Below are 21840 nucleotides of genomic sequence, written 5' to 3' on the forward strand. Positions count from 1 at the left end.
CTTAAATTAGAAATCTTTATAAGGCTTTTGTAAACCACTCCAACTTATCATACCCACTAACTCCAATATCTGTAAGTAAAAATAACAAATAACTCTACATTTTCCAACTACTGAGGTTCTGAAAACAAATAGATATGTTGCAATATTTATGAATCATAAAATACAATATATTTGAAATGATGTAAAGTATTCTGAGGTGGAAATTTGGAAAATCTTTGCATGAGCAATGCAAAACTCCTTTGGCAGATATATTTTTAGTTCTTAATATTTAATTATTGCTTCTCTAAAACACATACACAAAACAGCTGAGATTGACTTGTAAGCACTTGCAAGTTTTGTTATCACTGCACTTGGGTTACATGTCTCACAATAACTGCAATTACAAATGATCAATTATGTAACATCAAAGATGTAAGATTTATGGCTTATCCCAGGTAAAGAAGTGCTATCATTTATCTAAGACACAAACAACACTGCTATCCAATAAAAATCCCTGAGGATATTAACATACTATTTTTAAACTAAACAAATTATTTTTAACTAAATTTTAAAAATTGGAAAATGGGCAGTCTTGGCAAGAGGAATAGTCCTTTTTTTATTGTCCCTCATGGGAAGTTTGATAACCATGTGGTGTAAGCACCAGAGGGTTATTTCATACCCAGATTCAAAGGGTTCACATTTAGAGAGTAGAAACATCTAGAACTGTATAACCAAGAAAGAAAACAATTTTTTTTTTTCTTTTAGGAGATTCCAGAACCCACTTGGTTTCATCCTTTGAGGTCTGCTTTTAGGATTTTGGTAAAAACTTTAATTTTTATTTGGAGAAAAGGAGAGTCATATTCAATATTTTTCTGTTTAAAAAAAAAATCCACTGGAAGTTCCCACTGTAGCACAATGAGTTAAAGATCCAGCGTTGTCACAGCTATAGCATAGTTACAGCTCAGCTTGGATTTGATCCCTGGCCCAGGAACTTCCAATGCTGCAGGCGTGGCTGGAAAAAAAGGAAACCCACTGGAGGGGAGGGATAAATTAGGAGTTTGGGATTAGCAGACACTAACTATAATATATAAAACAGATAACCAACAAGGACCTACGGTATAGCATAGGGAACTATAATCAATATTTTATAATAACCTATAAGGGAAAAGAATCTGAAGAGATATATATGTACATACACATATTTTATATATACATATATATCATATTTATCTGAATTACTTTTCTGTACACTCAAAACTAACCCAAGATTGTAAACCAACTAAACTTCAATAAAAAATTAAATTTACAAAAAGAAACGGCTAAATATATATTCTGGAAATCAAAAATTAAAAAATGAAATTAATCAACTGATGTTTAAATCAGTTAAACCATAATTTTTAGTAAATATAAACAGTCTAGTATTTAACCTTCCTTTTCCATAAAAACTGAGCCAATGGGTAATAAAAATAGTTGAAAGTTTCTCTTAACAAAAATACTCCAGATAATAAATACAGAAAGAATTTATAGAATTAGAATACCTCCATCTTGCATCCCTTAAGGAAAAAGTGGAGGGGGAGGTAAGGAATGACACATGTAATGATCTCCAATGGCTGCGAGCATCACAACATGAGAAATAATTAGACATTATGTTTCTCCTGATAAAATTCACAACATTACAAATGAAGATTTTTGCCTTTTAAAAACTCAAATCTGAATCTGATCAAGCACTATCTACCAATTTACAGAAAAAGGTGTGGAGCAAGTTTAACAGAGCATGTTAAACAAAAAAACAGTTGGATGGAGTCAGCAAGATTCCGACTCCAGGAAATTCCAAACAAACAACGCAGTTTCTTTAACAAATAAATTGCACAAAAGAGAGGAAGAGGGCCTGGGGGAAAGGCAGAAGGAGGATGAGGGCAGGACAGAAGGAAAGAGGAAAAGAGGGAGAAAGGGAACACATACAGATTAGAAGAAACTTAAAAGCTATATCAATTAATTGCAAAATATAGACCTTATCCCTAACAAATACCCTGTAAAATTCTCAACCAGATGCGACAATTGTCAAGTTTTTAAACATTGCAAAAATTATTCTATTCTGAGAAGTACCTATTCTCATAAGACAATTTCACAAAGCTGCAAGTAAGTTTTCGGGAGTCCTTTTGCCTCTAGAAAAACAATAATGGTGATGCATTTCGTGGCCTTAAGTTTGGCCAAGTAAGACAGTCTTCTGCCAAGCTTCAGAAGAGTCACGCAATAGTTTTTACAATTAGGTTAATATGTGCTTGCCACGTTCAAAAACCAAATATGAAAAACTTAGTAAACTTGGGTCAAGAAAAAACATTATGCTGGATATTAGTAATGTTTCATCCAACAGCCAAGTGTAGCCATAAATAGGGTTTTTTCCTGAGATAGCCAGTCAACCTTCCATACAGAAAATTTCATAATTTTACATTTGTGGAAGGATTAAGACTTAATATTCAAAACTATAGCTACATTCTAACTCTTATAAAGGGAAAAATAGGAATATATAAGAAAGAAAATGAAAGCACTAAAATATAAATCTAAACTGAGGAGATATGAAAGCTTTAATAAAGAATATTATAAAAGGAAAATATAGTATTAAAAAGATACAATTTGTACAAAGTGGAAAAAAAATTTTACAACAAAAACAAGGGAGAGAAATCCCAGAGCAATGGGAAATGAAATACTCCCATAACACATTATGCTAAAAGGTACTCATTTCATTTGCAACTTGTATTTATATTTTTTAATGTGGAAAAAGACCAGCAAGCAACACATTATGTTAAAAGGTACTTATTTCTTTGTTATTTCTATTTAAAGCAGTAATAGCCTTACTATTGCATACAGAGTGAATGTGAATCTATATTATTAAATTGTACTCTTTTTTTTTTTAAGCTCAGTGATATGCACTTAAAAAAATCTTAGGTAAAAGGAACTGTAATTATTTTGTGTATTTTTGTATTTTATTCCTAAAATGTTGAGATCTAAGGCTTTTATAATATATCAAATCCTTAAAACCTCTGCTTCCAGTGGTTCAAAAAGGTCTGTTAATATCTTATTAGTTCTTTGTCACAGGGACTTACTGCTTTCTCCTTTTGACAACAGTGAAACAGGCTGATGTTGTAAAGCTCTTAAACATCCTAGGGATAGAACATATTGTTATGTAACTGATTTATGTAAGGACAAAATTTTCTCTTCATCAGTGTCAAATGCATCCAAATGCTGGAGAGTCGTTAACCTGAGATTATACTTACTTATCAGCAAGTTTAGAACGAAATTTTCCAATAGCAGTCACTCTCATGAGCAATTTCAAATTCCCTAAATTGGAAAATAGTAGCAACAATGTGTTCTAGGTACCATAAACTTTTAAAAAATCATTTTCACACTAAACACATCATATTTGTTGTTACATATACTACCTAATGTTGTGGTCTCTAAAGCTAACAATATTTTCTGAGCTTGAACTTATTTCTAGGAACTAAACTATACTAATGAAATTGAATATTTCCTTCAGCATGAGATAGAGTATTGTTTTAAGAGAGAACTATTTCTTTACAAAATTTTTTATTCTCCCTTTGTTCATAGATTAGAACAATTTTAAGTTTTTCTTCCTGCTGGATTTCTTTTGCATATAAGATGTCGATATTTTACAAAAATAAACCCTGCTGGGAGTTCTTGTTATGGATCAGCAGGTTAAGAACCCAACTAGTATCCAAAAGGATGTGTGAGTTCAATCCCTGGCCTCGCTCAGTGGGTTAAGGATCTGGGTTAGGCCACAGATGCAATTTGGATCCAGCATTGCCATGGTTGTGGCCTGCAGTGGCAGCTCCAACTCAACCCCTAGCCAGGGAACTTCCATATGCTGCAGGTGAAACTGTTAAAAAAAAAAAAGAAAAGAAAAGAAAAGAAAAGAAAGAAACATGACCACCACTGCTGCATCCCTTAATTTCACATTAAGTAAACATTCATGTCCCTGTTCAATATTTTAATTTCAGTCAATATACAGTATTGAATATATTGATTATATTTTCCTTTATTCATGCAGACTACTTAATTGTATTTTGTGTGGGAAAATTTTTACTCTATTTCTCTGGCTTTACTTCTTTTCTTACCAAAAAGATAATAAAGCAGTAATTCTGTATTTCTGGAAAGAGAAATCCATAGGGATTTTCAACCTGTATTTGAAATTTTTTGTAGCTAGCGTATAGTTGAGTCACGTTTTGTTCTGGTTTGTTTTTAATCCATTTTGCCAATGTCTAGCTTTTAATTGGTGTACTTAGAACATGTACAATGAATGTAATTATTGGTTTGTTAAGGTCTAAGTGTGCCTCTTTTTCTGTTTTTTTTTCCCCTTCTGTTTTGTTTTCACTGACTTTCTGTGTGTCACTTGAACATTCTTTGAAGTTCATTTTGATTTATCTATAGTGTTTGTTTTTTTTTTTCCCTTTGGGCCACCTCTGTATAACATGGACCAGGCCAGGTTTGAACTTGTACCACAGCAGCAACCTGAGCCACAGCAGTGACAATGTCAGATCCTTAACCCATAGCAGCCACCAAAGAACTCCTACTTATAGTGTTTTTGAGTGCATTTCTTCATAGATTTTTTACAGGTTGTGTTACATATTATATTATAAAAACATAACACAATCTAGTGGTATCAACATTTTATGGTTTCATATGATGTGCAGAAGCCTTAATTCCCTTTAATTTTCTTTGCTCTCTTATTTATAATGTAATTATTTTAAATATTCATTCTCATAGAGAACCATGCCAGAGAGTGTTAAAATTTTTCCTTCAACCATCAAACATAATCTAGAAAATTTAAGATTTTCAAAAGGAAAATCTATTGTATTTAAGAGTCATTAACGTGAGATTATACTTACTTATCAGCAAGTTTAGAACGAAATTTTCCAATAGCAGTCACTCTCATTTTTGTTGTTACCTTTCATCTTTCTTCTTTATGATTCTTCAGGATTCCTTCCTTTAGCCATTATTTAGGGTAGTAACAAATTCTCTTAGTTTTCCTTCGTCTAAGAATGTCTTGATTTCCCCTTCACTTGAAGATATTTTCATTTGATACAGATTTCTGGTTTGACAGTTCTTTCACATCAGTACTTAAAAATGTGCCACTTCCTTCCCATCCTCCTGGTCCTGGATGAGAAATTCATTTCCATTCAAACTGTTTCTCCCCTGTAGGTAAGAAACAAGATTTCTTTCATTTGTTTTTAGTTTTGACTATGTCTTTGGCATGGATTTATTTGGGTATATTTTGTTAGGAGTTCAACCACTTCTTGAGGACGTTTTCATCCATTATTTTTTTTTTTCATCCGTTATTTTTAAATGCTTTTTCATCCCCTCCCTCTTTCTTCCTCTTCTCCTTCTAGGACTCCAGGACGTGAATGTGATCTTTGCTAAGAGCCCCACAGGTCGCTGAGACTCTGTTTAATTTCCTTTCAGTCTATTTGCTCTCTGTTGTTCATACTGTTCTATTGTTCTGTTTTGAAGTTCACTGATTCTCTCCTCTGTCCTCGCCATTCTGTTGTTGAGCCCATCCACTTTTTTGGTTACTGCATTTTTTAATTCTAACATTTTCATTTGTTTCTTCTTTGGATCTATTTATTTGCTGAGACTTAATTTTCCATTTGTTTCAAACATATGTACATTGCTCATCAAAACTTTTCATGATTGCTGCTTTAAAATGCTTGTCAGAGAATTATAATATCTGTGTCATTTCAATTTTGGCATCTGTTGATTGTCTTTTCACATTCAAGTTGAATTGTCCTGGTTATTGATATGACAAGGAATTTTCCATTGAAATCTGGACATTTAGATATATGAAACTCTGAATCTCATTTCAATACTCTGTTAGAGCAGGACTTCTCTGACAATGTTCCTGTTGGGGGAGTGTGGTTTACTTCCTAGTTATTGTTTGCTGAGATAGATGGAGGTCCCTATTTCCCACCAGTACTCCATTAACACTACCTTGTCTGAGAAAGGCAGGAGTGTTTCCTTACTGCTCTCTGAATGGCTTCTGACGACCCATGGGAGGGTGGTCTCATTACCTGGATTACAGTGAAAATCCTGACTCTCCACTGGGCCTCCTTGGACATCACTCCACCAGGAAGTGTGGGTGATGCCTCATTACCACTGGTTGAGATAGAAGTCCATGCTACTCATGTGGTCTTCACTGACACGAAGGGGTATGGGTCCTCCTACCTCTGGCCTAGAGTGAAAGTCCAGCTTCTCACTTGCGCTTCTCTAACAGCACCTCATAGAGGGTTTAGGGTATTTCATTACAGACTGGCAGAAGTGGAAGTCTAGCTTCCCCATGTAGCCTTTGTACCTTGGGGGTAGCTGCGTAGTGTTTTCTATGATGTTTGGCTAAGGTAGAGTGTTTCTGTCTTGCTAGGTTGCCCCTTTCCTGGCTCTTTTACTAGGGAGAATAGAACTTTTCTTGAATCTTTTTACTCTATTCTTGTTGGCATTTCTGGTTTGCCAGTTTTTCCAGCACCCAATCTGAAAACTCAACATTTTGGGAAATAAGGGGAAAAGAAAGCCCACCAAAGTCACTGCCTTTCCACTGCTCAGTTTTCAAGATCCTTAGCTAGTCTGCTTACTTCTTTTCTCCTTTCAGAGTCTTCTTACTTCTGTTTTATATAATGTCCAGGGTTTTAGCTATGCTTTGTAGAAAGAATAGGTAAAAGTACATCTATTCCATATTACTGGAGATGGAAATCCCCAATAATACTTTATAGATAGTACTTTAAAACAATATTGAGTGGTGACCAACCAAATTGAATTTTCTAGGATAGTATTTGTTTTGGTCATCTTTATACCACTGATAAATAACCAGATGTTATAAAGGGCAATAACTGAATAGTGAAATGCAGACATTTGCAACAAGGATCTTTGAGTTTGAATCTTTGATCTGTATCTTAAAAGATGTATGGCATTCATAAAATTATTTTACATTTCTAGAACTAATTTTTCACACTTACAAAATAAAAATAATAACAGCTGCCTAATTTGGTTGTTGTTCAGTGAAACATATATTCAATATAACAATACAAATGAACAGTGCCTGGTAAAACGAATGGCATGTGTGTTCCTCTTTTAAAGCATCCTTATAGAAAATGATAAATTACTCCTTCCCAAAGTATTAACTGGTACTTTGCTGCCCTGAAATGGTGATGAGAAACAAAGTTGCTTCCAAAAGTATTTTCTTCTCCCCGATGCATCACAGGATCGGGTTACAGAAAGCATCTGAATTGTTTAACAACCAGGGGTTGCCACAGATGAGCACACTGTAAGATCTGAAAACACATTTGAAAGTATCTTATATTTTGGCCCATGACTCATTCCTTGACATTAATTCCTCTCTATAAGGGATTAATGTACTCAAGAATCAATATGCTTTCAGACAGATCCTACATCAGTGAGTTTCTTTGCTGGTCAGTATTTTCATTATTAACAACTTATGTCAGCAATATTCCCTATTCGTCTAGTGGTATTTGAATTTATTCTCTCATTTTAGTCCTGATTGTTGAGCATTACTCTAAAGGTCTTTTATAACTTGATTTACCAAGAAAGCAGATTAGAAATCTATATGAAGACTCAGAGGCCTGCAAAAAGGAGCAATTAGGAAAAGTGTACTATTCAGCTCTACTTTTGAAATACATAGGGTGAATATTTTAAGGTACTTTGTACTTCTTGAGGTTAACATTTAAGAAACTATATTCCACAATATCCCCAAGTTATTCTGTCCCCATCTGGTTTTTAGTCCTCTTTCATCGCAATAGACTTTTGATATCATTTTTTTCACTTGGATCCCATGTTTCAACAAATTTGATCTTATTATAATATGTATTTATCTAATCAGTATCTAAATATATTTGCACTAATCCTGTTTTGAATGTTTTGACATTGTTCTTATATAATACTTAAGAATGTACATTCTTGGGACTTCCCATTGTGGCTTGGAGGGTTACAAATCCGACCAGTATCTGTGAGGTTGCAGGCTTGATCCCTGGCCTTCCTCAGTGGGTTAAGGATTCAGCGCTGCAGTGAGTTGTAGTGTAGGTTGCAGACATGGCTTGGATCTGGTGTTGCTGTGGCTGTGGGTAGGCTGGCAGCTGCAGCTCCGATTCAACCCCTGGCCTGGGAACTTCCATTTGCTGCAGGTGCAGCCCTAAAAAACAAACAAACAAACAAAAGAATGTATATGCTAGCCCAGATTATGGAGGTATGGGTTTCTAAATGCCATTACCCACTAAAAGAAAACGATTCCTTGGAGAAGTTACTGATTCTTTGGCTAGGACAGGGAAACTATGAAATGTGTCTAAAAAGTATTTTTGTTCCAGAAGGTTTAAAAGAGCTCAACAGAAGTTCCCATCGTGGCTCAGTGGAAACAAATCTGACTAGCATCCATGAGGACGCAGGTTTGATCCCTGGCCTCGCTCAGTGGGTCAAAGATCCAGTGTTGCCATGAACTGTGGTGCAGGTTGCAGATGCAGCTTGGATCTGGCATTGCTATGGCTGTGGCATAGACCGAGGGCTCGAGCTCTGATTCGACCCTAGCATGGGAACCTCCATATACTGCGGGTACAGCCTTAAAAAGACCAAAAAAAAAAAAAAAAGAACTCAATAAATTAGCAGCTTATATGAAAACGACAAACAAGTCAGCATGAAAGTTTTACCACAGGCCAAATCTAGAATAACTAGAGCATGAAAATGAATAATGAAAATAATGAATTATAATCTACTAATTTTAAGGAAATCCATGAGTCTATACTGAGAGTATGGTACATACACATGCATAATGCATACATATGTGTGTGTGTGTGTGTGTGTGTGTGTGTGTGTGTGTGTGTGTGAAATGAGGAAATGAGGAAACTCTTTGTTATAGTACACTACTAGCTAATAAATATGAAATAAATGACAGGTGTTATGGGCTAAACTGTTCCCCTCCCAAATTCATATGTGTGTGTTTTGTTTTGTTTTGTTTTGTTTTTGGCTGTGCCCATGGCATGCAGAAGTTTCCAGGCCAGAGATCAAACGTGCGCCAGAGAAGCAACCAGAGCCATAGCAGTAACATCAGATCTTTGACATATTAAGCTACCAGGGAATTCCCAAATTCATATGCTATATCCCAAAACCCCAAAATCCCAGAATGTCGTTGTATTTTGAGATAGGGCCTTTAAAGAAGTAGAGTTTCATAGGGACCCTTAGGTTGGGCCTTAATTGAATATGACTGGTAACCTTATAAGATGAGGAGATTGGGACATAGCTAATGCAGACAGAGGAGTGATTATGTGAGGTATGGTGAGAAGGTGGCCACCTGCAAGCCAAGGATTGAGGTTTCAGGAAAAAACAAACCTGCCTCCAGGACTGTGAGAAAATAGATTTACCATGTTTAAGCCACCAAGCCTATGGAATTTTGTTTTGGCAGTCCTAGAGAACAAATACAATAGATATTTTAAAATTATTATTGTACAATAATAACTCATTCAGGCAAAAATTATCAGTGGACCCAGTGGATTAAAGTTGATGGTAAATAATATATCCACATGGCATCATTGTATGTCCTGCATCTTACTTATTGTTCCAAAGGAAAAAAACCACAACTTTACAGTAGAGAAAGCTGGCAGACACTTCAACCAAATGATCAATGTCAACATCAGCAATAATAAGACAAACTGAGTCCAGGTGCCTCCTGCTGTGATTCACTGAGAAGACATAGTAGTTAGGTGCTCAATACTCTTAACAAAACCATCTAACTTGAACTGAATCACCAGGAAACAATCAGATAAACACAAATGGGAACTACTATCCTGTTTCTCTGAAATGACAGTGTCCTAAGAGAAATAGAAAGTCTGAAATATTCCTGCATATTAAAGGATTAGTCTAGAGTCTATAAAAATGTTTTATGCATAATTGGCAAAAGAGGAATTTGGACTATACATTATAATAAGGTATATAAAGTTATATAGTGATCATCTAAGATGTCTTTCTTAGGAGATACCTACTGAAATATTTGGGGGTAAGGGAGCATAATATGTAAATTGCTTTCAAATGGCTTAACAACAAATATACATATATATATTATACACATAAAGTAATAAATAAATACTACTGGTATATGTGTAAGTGTGGCAAAATTTTAATAACTAGAGAATCTAGGTGAAAGATATTTGTGAGTTTACTGCATTATCCTTACAACTTTTCTGTATGTTTTACTATTTTTTTCCCAAATTCCAATTTTAAAATGTATGTTCTGGTTAGAGATACCTTGAGTCTACTTGTTGGTTATTTAAATTATATAAACCTCATATTTCTAATATGTAAAATAAAGTAATATAGTACTATTTTTGCTGTATTGTGAGGATTAGAGACACTACTAATAAATCTCTCAGTGTGATATCTGGAATTGAGTAATCTCTCAAAAATATTAGTTGTTATTAATGCCATCTTGGTTTATTTTAATAGTAATCCATTGATTTCAAGTACTTAAAATAAAAATTGAAGTTTTTTAAAATTTTATAGTAACCATCACACATGCATGCATCAAAGTATGGTTTACCGTTACTAGCTGATCAGCTTAAGTTATTACCCAGGACAGGTCAGGTGGTATACAAGGTATATCAAGATAGCTCTTTAATTCCTTAATCTGAGTCCCCAATCAGTATCTGGGTTTCCCAATGAAATACTAGAGATTTATAGTCTCAACAAATAAATGGCAGACAGCAGAGTTTCAAATAACCCTTTTCTCAAGGAGCTGACATCATATCAAACTAGAGAAAAAGGAATAGAAACTCGATACTTTGATTAGTTAATTTTTAGTTTATTACAGATTATTCCATGATTTGCTGTGAATTCTCTCAATATCCTAATTACAGCCTTCACAGAATCCAGAATTAGTGTCCTAAGCACAAATGAGATACTCTGGACTGTATTAATGAAACAAGAATAGCAATTTACCAAATAGTACAAATAACAAGGAAAAATTCTTGCACTTTATACCAGTGATGAAACTGAATGCATTTCCTCTTTCCATTGGTGATGAAGAAAATACTTTTTCAGGAGACACTATGCACATTTCTAAGTAGTGAAAGAGTAGGACTCTGGGCAAAAATCACTTTGTTTAGACAGGCATGAAGTTAGAGCACAGATTGACATTTCTGGTTTTGTCCCTTAACTGGAAGAACTTATAATTTAATGGAAAGGTAGACCATATTAATAACCATAAATAATAGCAGCATTTTGAGCTAGTTTGAGGAAAGTAACTGTGAAATTAGTCTATACTATATAAGTGACTATCTCTAAACCATTTCCAAGAAGATCATGTCCTTTTTTTCCACTCAAAGTTAAATTTCTGGCATTAAAGACATGTCATAGTCTTCTTATTATCTTTTGTGGCATTTAGTAGGGTGACTTACACTTAAGAGGCACTCAGTAAATACAATTTAAATGAGCAAAAAACACATAATTTTGGAAAATGTAACAAAGTAAGGTGAGACATTTATAGAAATTTGAGAAAAGTTGTGCAGTGACAGAGGTTGACTGGGAAGACAAGTTCTGCCAAGGAGCCTGACCAAGTTCTGCTCCTCTAACTTTGATTTCACTTAATCTTTTTACTATTTTCTCCATTCATGAATGTGAATCCATCATCTCAACAAAACGTACAATATGTACCTTGTCCCATGCATTTCTGATTTAGGGAGATCTGTTTTTACTCTCCAATGATAATCCCACCAAGTGCAGTTCACAAAAAAAGACCTGCATGACAAAACCAATGGAAAAATTGTACTGATGGAGTATTGAGCACATCGTTAACAATGGAAATATGTTCCTATTTCTATTGCTAGCATAATGTATTTATAAATGTAACGCTGAAATACTAGAGTATTCTCTCTCTTCATATAAAAATTATGCCAACCTCATTCCAAGAATGCTCTTAAATTTAGTAGTATTTGACACACATATATTTTAAACATTAGAAACTCTTTTCAAATTTAAACAAGTCACTTTGTAGTTTTAAATTTTCCCTAAGTATTTGATAAGAACCATACTAATTTATGACTTTCACTTTTGCCTTTGAAGCCTACTTCATTATTTTATACATAGTAACTTTCAAATAAATGTGGTTTGTTATTTATTGTATGCAATTGATCTAGTTTTAATGTGTTTCAGTTTTCCATTTATACAATGTTTTAAAAGCTAAGCAGCTACTCTGTATTAATTCACATTGTCTTTGCATATATGCATAAAAATGAGGAAATGATGCATGTGTATATGTATACATATAATTGAAATGACAGATCAATTAATATTTATGAATGTATTTCCACTGATTCAACATGATAGTTAATCCCAGAGAAAAAAAAGGGGGGGTTCTGATTTCTACTCACTATAAAAGGGATTCTTTTTGTTCTTATTTTATAACCTGCATAACTAATTCTCATGGTCATTGTTTTATTGTCTTGAAAAATATTAGTTTCAAACATTCAGCAGGTGGTCATAAGCTTAAATGTCTGCTGTTGAATGGCATATAGCACTATTAGAAATGTAAAATAAGAAGTCCTGATTTTCACTGGGTTGGTCAAAATAGAGGAAAGCATTGAATCACTGAAGTTCTCTTTTTTGAGCTGCCAGATTTTCTTTCTTAGGAAATCTGACAAAATGTTTGCAAATGATTTTGTTGACAATTTAGCATTTTCAGTTTCATGACAATAACATCTTAAAATGTGGTGAAGCCTCTTGTTCTTTTCTATCTTCTGTTTAATTGCCATTCTCCTATGGCAACAGCATTCAGAAAGTGTTTCTATGCCACACAGTAAATCATGAACTACCTGTTTTCTGTTTCATTTTTCTTTTTTTTTTTAAGGATTTTTTACTTTTCCCCTTATAGCTGTTTTACAGTGTTCTGTCATTTTCTATTGCACAGCAAGGTGACCCAGTCACACATACATATATACTTCTTTTTTCTCATTATCATGCTCCATCATAAGTGACTAGACATAGTTCCCAGTGCTATACAGCAGGATCTCATTGCTTATCCATTCCAAAGACAACAGTTTGCATCTATTAACCCCAAAATCCCAGTCCATCCCACTCCCTCCACCTCCCCCTTGGCAACCACAAGTCTGTTTTTCATGTCTGTGAATTTCTTTTCTGCAGAAAGTTTCATTTGTTGCATATTAGATTCCAGATATAACTGATTTCAAATGGTATTTGGCTTTCTCTTTCTGACTTAGTAAGAGAGTCTCTAGTTCCATCCATGTTGCTGCAAATGGCATTATTTTGTTATTTTTGATGGCTGAGTAGTATTCCATTGTGTGTGTGTATATATATATATATATATATATATATATATATATATATATATATATATATATATATACCACATCTTCCTAGTCCATTCATCTGTCAATGGACATTTAGGTTGTTTCCATGTCTTGGCTATTGTGAATAATGCTACAATGAACATACGGGTGCATGTGTCTTTTTCAAGGCAAGTTTTGTCTGTTCATATGCACCCAAGAGTGGGATTGCTAGGTCATATAGTAGTTCTATGTATAGTTTTCTAAGATACCTCCATACTGTTTTCCATAGTAGTTGTATCAATTTACATTCCAGCAACAGTGCAGGAGGGTTCCCTTTCTCCATACCTTCTCCAGCATTTGTTAATTATGGACTTATTAATGATGGCTAATCTGACTGGTGTGAGGTAGTAGCTCATGGCAGTTTTGATTTGCATTTCTCTAATAATCAGTGATGTTGACCACTTTTTTCATGTTCTTGTTGGCCATCTGTATATCTTCTTTGGAGAAATGTCTCTTCAGGTCTTTGGCCCATTTTTCATTTGGGTTATTGGCTTGTTTCATTTTTCTTCCAACATCCATTATTATTCCATTTACTATATTAGAAATCAACATAGCTAATTGTTTCTCCTCCTGCTTCTGGCATTAAATGAACAATGGTAATACAGACTGCTGCATTTGTAAAATTCAAACCACCGCACCACAGCAGGTTAAAAATAATATGTTCTTGAATTGACTGTCCAAGCATCTCCTGGATTTCCTTGGCCTTGAAAAGCCCTGGTCTTTGCCTGTATTGCCTCAGATCCTAATATTATAAGCTGTTTCAGGTTCCTTGTGGCCAAGAGCCACACTCCGTGGAAGACTCTATCTCAGCCAGCATCATGGAAGCTGCAGCAATTCCAGTGGCAAGCAAGTTCAACCTTGGCTGATTTTCATTGCAACTGAGGGAGTATAGAGTTGGGGGCTTGAGGTGGAGTCTGGGTGGGAGTGGAGTGAGGAAGAACTGGGTTCCACCAACCCTATGCAGGAGAGTTAACTTTGACCAAGGAAAAGAAAATCCAGGGAAAAGGACTAGTCAAAGTTGTGGGATTCCACAGTACTTCCTAAAGGTGTGTGTGTGATCTAGCAGCAGGTCTTCCTACTTGTGGGATTCTGGCCAGCAGGGTAAGCACGATCTTGCATTGACTCTCCCTCCTTCCCTTCCTCACTTCCTTTTATTCTCCACAAAGCATTGACAAGTAATCTTTCTCTCCATTTTTATGGAAAATGAAGACTAGTAACATACATAGAATATTTTTAAAACGAGCAGTTTCAGTGCCTAAAGTTAGATTTCTAAAATCTCAGAGCATTTGTAAGATCGTTGACTAAGGCCATTTTATTAGATGCATGACCTTGTGGTGATAATTTTTATCTTTCATACAGCTAACATGTGGTATTCCAGGGATTTAAGGTAGCAGAAGCTGATAACCAATTTATGTAGATGTAGTGTCTAGGGAAATAAAAAGTTTTAAGTCAGAGGAAATACAAAACGACAGTTACATGAAAAACTTTGACCAGAAAAGAGTTCCCATCGTGGGGCAGCAGAAACAAATCCGACTAGGAACCATGAGGTTGCAGATTCGATCCCTGGCCTCACTCAGTGGGTTAAGGATCCAGTATTGCCATGAGATGTTGTGTAGTTTGCAGACATGGCTCAGATCGGATGTTGCTGTGGCTGTGGTGTAGGCCGGCAGCTGTAGCTCTGCTTGGACACCTAGCCTGGGAACCTCCATATGCCACAGGTGTGGCAAAAAACAAAAACAAAAACAAGCAAACAAACAAAAACAAACTTTGGCCAGAAAAAGACTTCTAGAATTGAGGTATTTACTAACTAAGGTTTTTGATAACCAAGGAGACTATTTATAGTCTGGAAGTCCCATTAATTCTCATCATATTTTAATCATGTTTCTTGTTCTTGAGCAATTAAAAAGGTAGAAATAGCAAATTATGATCATCGATTAACCCAAATTTCTGTGTCCCATTTTAGAAATTCAGTAATTCAATGCTACCAATGGAAACCCTTGATACCAATGTAAATTCTCTTCAATTTATCTATAAATTGCCCTGTAACAAAGTTCTTTGTTGATCGATATCCATGCTCAAAAGTGGGGAATGCAGTCTGCTCAGACTTCTAAAAGAATTAATACCCATAATGATGCATAAAAAGATAAAAACAGTAAGTTAGCACTTCAGTGATGTATAATATTGTTTTGAGTAGAATAAATCTTCTGACTTGTCTCTAGATCTATACTTGCTGCCCTTATTGTTTACAGAGTCACCTCTGGTTCTAGCACACACCCATTGCAGATGACCAGTTCTATTTTAGAGAATTCGAGTTACACTGCATAGTCTTTTGGTAAGCTAATAATTTTAACATACCATATAGCTATTATTATCACTAACAGATACTTATTGAGGTTAACTGGCTCTAAATTACATACACAATGTGTCAGAGATAAGAATTAAAACTAAATCTAAATACTCTTTTCTCTATACCACACTAAATCCTTACCTTTTTGTTAAGTATCTAAACTAATTAGCTATTTAAATAATAAGGATCATCTATTTATGATGGGAAAAGTGACTGGGTGCACTCTTGGTAATATACAAAGGTGAAAACAAAACATAAGCAAAATTTTTTAATCGCAGACTTGATAGGAATACATTGCTAAGTTACTGTTCAACAGCCTAGTCCATGTGGCTTCATTCTGTATTTTTCAAAAAAAATTATACATTTATTCTAATGCTACCATTTATCTGTGAAAACTACCTTGATTCAAATTCAGCCACCATTAAAAATGTTTGCTAGGGAATTGTTTCCCTAGCAACAGTTTCCACGTGCATAGACGGTTCCTCCCTGTTCCTTCTCCAATCTGACAATTGGCATAAATGTTCATGTATATCAGTAAGGCTGAAAATTCAAATTCAACACAAAATGACAAACTCAAAGTGCAAATAGAATCAGAATTATATCAAATGTTTACATCAACACATACACTAGGGCAACTCAAAAGACCATAAGACAAAGTTAGAAAAGCATACAAATGTCACTTAGGGAAGTTGAAAATGACAAGAGAGGATTTATACATGCTATCCTCCAGATCACCATGAGTCCACTGTTGTAGAAAATGTGGACACTCTCTGATGATAAAGAACCTAATTCTAAAGATAATACATATATGAACAGTTCAAGACAGGGACGGGTCTGATTCACATATACTTTAAAAATATAAAAAGTCCTCTTTAACTATTTAGCAGTTTTTTTAAACACAGCTAAAATGAGAATATAACTGCAAACCCCTTGGCATTTACAATGTATTGATCCTCGTAGGATACTGGGCTTCGAAAATGAAGCATAGGAGTTCCTGTTGTGGCTCAGTGGGTTAAGAACTCAACTAGTATCCATGAGGATATAGGTTCTATCCCTGACCTCACTCTAGTGGGTTAAGCTTCCAGGGTTGCTGAAAGCTGCAGCATAGATCACAGATGCAACTGGATCTGGCATTGCTGTGGTTGTGGTGTAGGCTGACAGCTCCAGCTCCAGATTTGACCCCTAGCCCAGGAATTTCCACATGCCACAGGAGCCGCCCTAAAAATAAAAATAAAAATAAAAATAAATAAATAAAATGAAGCATAAAAACATCTCCAAAAAAAAAAAAAAGGCAAAATAACAGTAATCAGCAACTAAGTGCTTATAAAATCATAGAACAAAAGAGGCCAAGTCAGGTCGAGATTACCATCTTCAAGAGGAAAACTTGATGTGTCTGTCAGTGGTATTAGTACAAATTGAAGGATGCTACATGTGACCACCCACTCAGACCCAGGTATGTTGAACACAGACTCATATATTCATTTGTCTGTTATTTATTCATTCACTCAGCATGTATTTCTGGTGCTCCTACTATGTGCCACACTGGACTGAGTATTGGATTAAATATGGTAAGCAGATCTGGAAAGAATGACAGCTTGGTGGAAAGGAAGACAGGTAGTCAGAAGGGGTAGCTAACTGAAGCAGAGAGATTGCTCAGGAGCCAGATATCTGTGCCTCTCTTCCATTTCCCATGTGAAGTCTGTGGGACATTGGACAAACACTGTCTTCCCAGGTCTGTCCCATTTATCCTACAAATGACTATAAGAGGCACAAAAAGATATAAATTTTACACTCTCATGAGAAGTTTTGTACACGTAAAATGCTCAACACATGTAAGTATAACTATTCTACTGCAAAACAGCATTCCCTGGGGTACAGCACCATCTGTCCAGCTTGTTCTTTGCTGCCCCTTGTTTAAAATCTAGAACAGGTCCTACACTTTGCTATTTTCTCTCAGATAATGAGTTCCTCCAGTGACATATAGTCAATAAGCTTCTCACTTCATTAATGTTTAAATGCTTAGTTTTCTATGATAAGAAACTATCGGCATGCAGTCCAAATCCTGTCATGGGAAAGGGGATGTGATTAGATTCTTATCTACTCCATCCTGTCCTGTGTTTGCTCTCCTTTCTTACCTCCACCCAGACCAGCACTTACAACTTGCCTACCAAGTTGTAACTGGAGAAGGAGAGAGAACAAGAAAGGTCTCCGGGAACAGTGCTATTGGGTTCTAGGATTGGTGGTACGAGAACATTAGGCATTGGGTCTTCCACACAAAGGGTTTTGAATCCATTCTTCAAGAATCTAGGGGTTCCCGTAGTGGCTCAGTGGTTAACAAATCCGACTAGGAACCATGAGGTTGCGTTTCCATCCCTGGCCTTGCTCAGTGGATTAAGGATCTGGCGTTGCCATGAGCTGTGGTGTAGGCCAGCAGATCAGCTCCGATTAGACCCCTAGCCTACGAATCTCCATGTGCTGCAGGTGCAGCCCAAGAGAAAAAACAAAACAAAACAAAACAATCTACTCATCTATGGAGGTCTCTCAACTTCAAGTCTCTTCTCTAGAAGGCCACTTAGCTTCTCCTCAGCCTCTGGTTTTGAAAGTCTAGCCCACGAAGAAGCTCCCTGTTTGGGTCCCATACCCGCTCCAGTGTTCTTCTGTCTGCACAACCTAATTCTAGTCCACAGAACACCTCAGGCTCCCTTTGCTACAACAAATTCTAGGAGTAGAAGACATTCCCAACACAGCTTCCTCTCGTCTGTGCAATGTCAGACCAGCCCACCATCACAACCTTTGGCTAGGTGGGATATTCACATTGTGCTTTTCTTTTAGATTGTGTTGAACTTGGAGTTCCCCTCATGGCTCAGTGGTTAACGAATCCAACTATGAACCATGAGGTTGCGGGTTTGATCCTTGGCCTCGCTAAGTGGGTTAAGGATCCGGCATTGCCGTGAGCTGTGGTATAGGTTGCAGACATGGCTCGGATCCTGCGTTGCTGGTGGCTACAGCTCCGATTAGACCCCTAGCATGGGAACCTCCATATGCTGCAGGAGCAGCCCTAGAAAAGGCAAAAAGACAAAAAAAAAAAAAAAAAGAATGTGTTGAACTTTACTAAAAACAATGGTAAGTAATGACCTGGACCCATAGGTTCACTAAAGTTAGTTATTAATCTGGTCAAGCATAATAATTTCAGTTGGCCAGTCTTGTCACAGATGGATTTTAAATTTTTCTTCCAAAAATATAATTTGAGTTGTTTTCAAAGTAGAATGCCAACAGATAATATTGTTAAATGAAATAGTAAATTTCTACATTTTAAAGACAACATTGTATAAGAAATACAATGACACCTCATTGCTTACTTGATTCCATGTTGAAGCAAAAATGGAAAGAGATGAGCTTTTTTTCCAACTAGTGTAAAGCTTGTTATAAAAAAACAAATAAAAAGCCTAATTTTCAGTAGCAATTTTGCTTGGCTTAACTAGTAAATAAAAGCTAGAACAATAATGACACTGAAATCCAACATTGTACCACTAAAACTAAAGGCAGTCTTTTTTAACTGTAGGATGGATTCTATTGTCAACTCCAGTTTAATAAAAATGAAGGTATGGAGGCAGATTTTTTTTTCTCTATCTGAAATGTTTATCTTAGTTCAGCTAAACCAGAAGCGCTACAGTGGATTTGATTCATGAAATAAAATCCACTACTTTTATAGAACTTTCACAAGGTTTTTTTAAAAATATTAGTTCTTCAAAAATAAGTAGTTTCTCTCTCTCTGCTGCATATACTAAACATAGTGCCATTTTTGACAAGAAAATTAAAATTTGGAAAATAATCACTGTATTTCAGGGTGCCATTTATAGAACAAAAGTAAGTACATGAAAAAAGCAAAAATTTCTATGAATCTTTCATACAAACCATAATAAATAGATATACTCTCATTACACAAGTACTACCCTGAAAGATGAGAGCATTTTATGCTGTCTCATCAAAAGATGTTCTTTAAAAATTACGCTCTGCCTTCTTTATAATAAAAATGTATTATTTTATTCAGACAGAAGAATGATAGTAAACATGCCCCAGATGAATTTTTTAAAAATTTAACCTTCCACATAGGCCTATGTGTCTCAGTCTGACTGTATGTGACATGGATTAGCAGGAATTAGACATGAAAAACTTAACTGCCTTCTATTTTTAGCATTCACACTTCACAAAGAAATACTGTTTGCTATATGAGTTTGATCAAATGTAGTCCAACCCCATGTTAGGTGACTGTCAAACATAGATATCTTGTAAATTTCCCTTAAAAGATTACATTTTAACTGAAGAATCTACTTGCCAATAATTCCAAGGCATTCTTAGTCAGGCTCAGAACATCCCATCAGTTTATTTCTTTGTGCTTGAGTCCATTATCTTGTACCTGGAAAAAGGAGAAAGAAAGAGTCATAAATATATGCAAGTGAAAAAAAAAAAAAGGTATCCAAATAGTCCTAGTAGAATGGTTTCAACAAGAAAATTTTACCCAATTTCTTTCCAAAATAAAGCTCATTTTTGGGGGTTCCTTAGAATCCTTGCTGTTCCTAGACCACAACTGTTACTAATAAAGGATTTTACAGAATCACAAATAAATCATACAGAGTCTCTACCTTCAAGATGTTCACAGTCTTAGTGGAAGGTAGAGATGCATAAAAAAGCAATTATCCTGCAAAGTGATGAATTCCATCTGAGAAATAGAATACTGTGTGGCACCTACAAATAAGCTAGTTCTTTGAAAGCCCTGTTTGGTTATTGAAAATTAAACTATATAACTTCTCTTATAAAAATTACAAAATGCATACTTTAAAAGCAATTTATAAAATATTTGGTACAAGTGAGTATTAACTAAACAATCTAGAAATCAGATAAAATTTTCATTATGAAAATAACCATTACTAGAAGCCTATTTTCAAAGGTTAATTTTGTGACTTTTTAATGTGAATTCAAAACCATAATGGAAAATTCATATTAGAAAATCAATAGTTTGTATATGCATTAATTCATAAATGAATCAAAGAAGAAAAAATAGGAAAAAGAATCAACATCATTTTGCCTGGTTTAATTCTCAGGTCACAGAAAAATACCTGGACCTGGAGGAATCAGAAAAACACCCCCATAGTCCTCTGACAGCTGCTGCTCCAAGAGAAAAGTCAGCACAAAACAGTATGTATAAGATACCTAGTAATAGAAATATATCACAGTGGACTGGCCTGAGGGCACTCCCTTCCCCATTTTGGGAAATTCAAATGAAAGACCTATCTCCTGGCATACGAAGAAAACACAGGAATGAATAAAAACATTTAACCAAGCAAAATCTAGACTAAGCATCATCACGAGAAGGAAGAACACTTAAATCTCTGTTCACGATAAAATGAGTCAGTGTAATGATCTAGAGGGTGGAATGGATATATTCTGTGTATGTGATTCATGTAATATATACATTGGATTATTTCCGACTCTAATGTAAACCAGCGTATGTGAAAACTCCTTCCAAACTAAGGTACAATGTAGCATGAGCTTATAATCATCAGCCTGAAACACAATGAAAGTTTTGCTCAGGTTCCTTAATCTTAAAAAGTTGTCTTTTTATTTAAGAACCAAGAAACATGTAGAAGAGTGGACCTGAGTCTTAAGGAAAGGGGTGGGGTAGTGGGGAGTAGCAAGAGACAGGTATCAATTTGGTAAAAGGTGGAAAAGCTCACAGATGGGAACAATGAACTTGGATCAAATCCAGAGCCTACTGGCCCCATGGGAAAGTCTTTCTGACTTTGGCCGATAATAAATATGTTGAATCTGGGAGGCAGATCAGAAAGGCACTGGTCCTACCCACTGAGCAAGGACACCTCCTCTTCAATCACAATACAGAAATCTGAAGGTCACTGAGGCCTGTGCCAGATCTGTGCCCCTCGCATCACAATCAAAAAGGTTGTTCTACATGCATGATATGTTCTGTGGCAGTAGAATTTCCACATGAGGTGATTTCCTTTAGCAAATGATTTCAATATGTCACCAATTTCATACAGAGCTTGCTCCTTTATGCTTATTAGAATTTTCTTTATTAAACAAACTTAAATGTAT

General features: G+C 35.4%; 1 long non-coding RNA gene across 8 annotated transcripts in view; it reads right to left on the reverse strand.

Annotated features, from left to right (window-relative positions):
• LOC106506482 (uncharacterized) overlaps positions 1-21840 on the reverse strand; it is a 235238-nt gene that overhangs the window by 2362 nt on the left and 211036 nt on the right. For 2 of the 8 annotated variants that reach the window (XR_014831290.1, XR_014831291.1), the window contains 2 exons: positions 20066-20146; positions 4968-5190 (listed from right to left, as the gene is read on the reverse strand). This is a non-coding gene — a long non-coding RNA (uncharacterized LOC106506482). Of the gene's footprint in view, positions 1-251; positions 3319-4883; positions 5191-19750; positions 20147-21840 lie in introns of those variants that run through there. The other 6 variants (XR_002339587.2, XR_014831287.1, XR_014831292.1 and 3 more) reach the window with 5 other exon arrangements.

This window comes from Sus scrofa, chromosome 16 (assembly GCF_054392235.1).
Source record: "Sus scrofa isolate SSC_HxYL_T2T_F1_AM1 chromosome 16, Sscrofa_HxYL_maternal_Yorkshire_Landrace_v2.0, whole genome shotgun sequence".
NCBI classification, from domain to species: domain Eukaryota; kingdom Metazoa; phylum Chordata; class Mammalia; order Artiodactyla; family Suidae; genus Sus; species Sus scrofa.